The following is a 5,218-nucleotide window of genomic DNA, read 5'->3' as shown; positions in this document are numbered from 1 at the left end:
AGCTGCCATAAAAGAGAGATTTTTAAATACAAGGGCAAAGCATCACCGTGTTTTGTGTACCATCATAGATCCAACAAGAGTAAGTGAGATTGCACTTCTATCAAGCTTTCAGTGGGCGGATGAACTAGTGAGGATATCTTTATCTTTGTTTGTTTATATATTTATAGACTTTACTATCTAAATATTAAGAAGTTCTCTTTGAATATATTATGGCTCCCTTTGAATATATTTATGGGCCATTTGATTGTGTCTTCTTAAATATATAATGTGTCCAAATATGGATCAAAAAACAAAAGAGACTATGGAAAAAAATTTATTGTTTAGTCTTGGTATTCAATGAGACACATGCTTTGGTTGGGATAACTTGCAAGATGAGATGAATTATGTAAAAATTTGTGCTACAAATCATGATGACTACTTAAAGGATCTGCTTGAGGGAGAGAGCGTGTTAAATAGCTTAGATTAGACATAAATACACTCAGGGTGTCGAGCCATGGTACCGTTTTACTCGCAGATATCTTGGAAAGCTTGTGTACAATGTGAGTTGTTGCTATGATGCTTTCATTTACCAATTGCATGGTTTTCATCTTTGTTCCATGCTTAAAATCTTTGTCGACGCTTGTGGTTCAATGATTTTTTAGGTTCGAATCACACAATCGCTAAACAAGAAGCTCGAGCAGGAAAGATTGTCATTGTCTAAAGAGACTGAGGAATTGGCCACTCGATATGGTGATAGAATTGAGAAGGTAAAGAGAAGTTGTCTCCTCCTTTTCTGAAAGTTTCCACAAGTATAGCATGATTAATGTGTGGTTGAAGATGCAAGCCTTAAACAAAATAAGACAAGTTCTCAATACCATCTTTTTTGTTTGGTTTAGATTCTCAATATAATTGATCCTAAGCATGGTGATGATTGGTGATCCAAAGTATGGTCTTGGAAATGGGGAGCAGATAGCTATGCAACTTTGGAGAAGTTGAACATGCTTGCCCTGTGTGATGTCCCCATTAAATCTATCTTTGTTGGAGGAAACCAAGACCACTAAATCTATGTTCGACCTTGCTTGAGAAGACCACATATACAGACAGTAAGTTGTGGCCTTCTATTACAATTTGGCTTCGCACATGGCACCCTATTGTATTAGACTCCTGCATTTTCTATCCACGCATTCTTGTTTTAATATGTGGGTTGTGCACATCTATGTTTTTGTTTTGTAGTTGGCTTCAGAGAGAAGTGATTTTGGAAAAAATATGAGTGTGGAGGTTTCTGGATAGAGGTAGTGTTGCCTATTTTGCTTGGAACTCTGTGCTTAATGTGCGAATGAGGCATTGTCTTCGGTTTAAGTGTTTGTCCTTCTTGATTTGTAGTATGCTTCCTCTTTGCTCTTTGTGATTCATAGATGAGGGATGGTGCCTCCTTTGTTTTGCTTAGAGAGTTTGCCACTCTTTGTGGCTCTACATATGCAACCTTTGGATTCAGTGGCTTACCCTCATTTGCCAAAAGGTATCACGTAGTAGAGAGCCTGCCAAGGAGGAGATTCATGGAGTCTTGGGGAGGAGATTCATGGAGACTTGGAGAGGAGCATTACATTTATGGCTTTATTTCTTGGGTTATTTTTCCACCATAATGGTATTTGCATTGAGTTAGGATATGGTACAATCCCTATTCTCAAGGCATGTTTGAAGACAGGCCATGTTTGTGCCTTGATGGATAGGAATGAGAGACTTGTTTCATCATACCGTGTAGCCCTTGATTCTTGCTAGGAAGCGGGGAAGACATGGGGAGGCTAGTAGTTCACATGCTGCTAATGATGAGATTAATGTGTGTGTAGGCAATAATCCGTACAACATCTACACCTTCTTCATAGTTTCAATGGGGTGACTATTTGTTTGTGTTTTTGTGGTTGTTGCTTGTCTTCTGTGGCTTTTTCTTGTTGTGGATTTCATGATAGTTTGCATTATGGATTCCTATGATTTAGGTGGTAGATTCTAATGATTAGTGACTCACTGAATGGTCAACATAGTTGTGTTGCTATAGCCTTATTAATGATACTTGGTTGCTAGTCAATTTTGTGCATGTGGTGATAGTGAATTGGCTATATCTTGAATGAGGTATGGTTGATACAACTTAATCGCGTGGTTTTGTGAGATAGGGATTGGAATGTGCAAACTTGCTTATCATGTCTGAAACCGATTTTTGTTTTTATTTCAATGTGAAGTCGGCTACCCTAATATGCAGAGGCAATGGCAAGAACCATGGCTAAAGACCCAAGATTTGAGACAGAACATAAGGAGTGATGCCACATCTGCCATTTGTTTATTAATGATGAGTGTGACTCTACGTGACTATCTATGGTTGAGCTTATGGACATTGTCTTCCATAGTTTTTTCTAGCTATTTCAGAGGTTTTATGTGTGTTCATGAGCTTCCAAGGACATTTTTGGTGTAGCTCAATATTCTTGCAAATTCACTTAGAATTGCACTCTATTTGTTCATAGCCTCTTCATATAGTATGTCTCCATAAAGGGGGGATTGCATTGAAATTGATTTTGTATACAATAAATCAAATCCAAAATTAAAATTAAATGAAGCTTCAAGGAGACAAAAAAGACCCATTTCTAAATTGGTCTTCTTTTTGGGATCTCATTTGTTACGCCCCGCTTGTTTTTTCAGTTCACTTGAAAGAAGTCGCTCGAAGGATGGTAGAACCCCTCCCACCCCACCATTCACCATGCTATTTTTTAAACACAATCTCACTCATTGAGCCCTCCACCATCTTCTGCCTCCCCCATCATGTCCATTGTATCAACCTCCAATGGTGCCATGGCCTTGCATTCTCTGATTGCCTGGAGGAGGGAAAATTGATTAAGTTGTTTGTCCTCGATGACCTCCGCCCCTACATTACATTGACAACCCCCATCACAAACGCCATCTAGGATGCACACTAATGGCTGGCACATGGTGGATAACACCTACATGCATTTAACATTAGAGGGCAACACAATTTATAAACCCATTGAAATCCTGGTGTTGTACCATAAAATGCAACCTCAATTCATGAAGACTAGCCAGTGACACTTGTTTTTAACATTCTTCATGTGACTTACCACTAGGATGTCTCAAATAATGAGGCCCATGAGTTCTATAGGTCAAGGACACCAACACCCTCCATGAAGGAAGAGGATGAGGAGAACAATGACACTGCCATGGACAAGGATAAAGATGATAGTGATGCATCAAGTAGCAACAAGGAGAAAATGGCAAAGGAGCCCCCTGTAGGTTCAAAATCTAGTGGCTCAAGCACGAGGCACCTCAGGACCATTCCCCATCATGCCCATCTTCTGATACACTAACTCCAAAAAGCTTCTACCCACGGTAAAACCCAAGAACTCTGATACACCAACTCCAAAAGCTTATACCCACGGTAAAACCCAATAACTTCATGCCCAAGTTTCCCCTCCTATTGCCTCCACTTCATCACTCGTCGCTCCCCACCCATGGTTACACCTGCAACTCCGCCCATGGTTACATTCCCTACCTCTCCAACACCACCATCCGCCCCTTTTTCTTCCACACCACCCCCACCCCTTACCTCCTTAGGGGAAGCCCTAAATGGACTAACAAAGGCCTCCACTTTGCAAAGATGAGCGCAATCGTGTATTGGAAGGAGAAATGCACCTCTAGTTAGGGAGCATGAACAGATGTTCCCCCCTGAGTATCCTTTCAACTCGTGTAGTACAGAGAGAAGGGTAGAGAGAGAAAAGAGAACAAAGCTCAGAGGATTGTATTTGCATGTACAATGTAATGCTTATATTGATGAGTTATGAAGCTTACAAGGTATAATGCTTTTATAAGTAAAATACCTTATCTTTCTCAACATACAAACTATGAGGAAATGACACATGGCTTCACTGATGACATCATTTCTTACAGATAACCACTTAGGTGGCTACAAGAGATGGCTCACATGTAATAACTCACTTACTCACATAAGTGAGTATTCAACACATATAAACACACTTACACATTAATGGACACGTAGGGTGGACACTTGAGATGGACATAGACACATATAACTCTAAAACCCAACATTTAGCCCCAAAATTTGTATGTTAGAAAGTTCAATGGTATATATTTTGGTTAGCTTCAAATGATATGGTAAATGTTAAAACTCCTTCCAATAGATTTTGGTTAGCTTCAAATGATATGGTGAATGAAAGCCTACTTCCAATACCCAAGAAGATGCTAAAGAAGCAGACCCATGGAAAACCACTACATTGATCTCCTTAGGGCACAAAATGAAGTGCAAAGCAAAGTCTCTTTTGTCTCAAAAGCTAGGATTTTGAGTACATTCGAATTGAGTTCTAAGGTGGATGAACATTTCAGGGTCACAAACTCATCATTTTTAGATGTAACATGTGGTTTAATCCTACAAACATTTGTGCACTATATGTAATAGAGAGTCTGAACCAAATGATGGGCAATACATAGAACTAAGCTAAGAAAATTGGAGGTGCTTATTTCAATAACTTTTCATTGTAACTACATATTACGAGGAAGCTATTGATCATGACATCTCATGCTCTTGTCCACGTTCTTTCAAATTTTTGACTTCTTGGACATTTTATAGTTGTGAAGAAATACATGCTTTGTGTGTTTGAATGTGTCATGTCTTCTGTCCATGTTATGTGTCATGTCTTCTGTCCATGTTATGTGTCATGTCTTCTGTCCATGTTATGGTTCATTGTTAGTAGGAAGATCTTTCTAAATTAGATAATTCTCATTGTTGCTTTAAATCTCAAGGTTGCAAACAACAAACTAACCGTTTTTAAGAAAATCTTGCATGCTCATTGTAACACCACCCCCCCACATAATCAAATAATTCACCATTTCATTCTTTCAACTTTATTGATGATGACTGGTGTTAGATTGATATTTTACATGCAAATTTATTTTTTAAGACTTATGAAGGTTATTGTATGTTATTTTTGTATTACTAAGGTGCAAAGTGTCACGATAATAGAGATTTGTGGATGCTATTTTGTGTCCTTATAAGAACCCTATATATTCTCATTATATATTAATTCCAATCTCATTGTATTCAAGAAATATCTTAGCATCTACTCTTCCTTTTCCATGTTGCCATTAATTTTGCACTTCTCAAACAAGCTCATAGTTTCCTTTCATTTTTTGTTCATTGTTATTCATTTCTTATTATTGTTAC

The sequence above is a fragment of the Cibotium barometz genome, chromosome 34 (assembly GCF_041138505.1).
Source record: "Cibotium barometz isolate CiBa-2024 chromosome 34, ASM4113850v1, whole genome shotgun sequence".
In the NCBI taxonomy this organism is placed as follows: domain Eukaryota; kingdom Viridiplantae; phylum Streptophyta; class Polypodiopsida; order Cyatheales; family Cibotiaceae; genus Cibotium; species Cibotium barometz.
The sequence above is the reverse complement of the archived record's forward strand: the minus strand, read 5'-3'. Positions refer to the sequence as shown.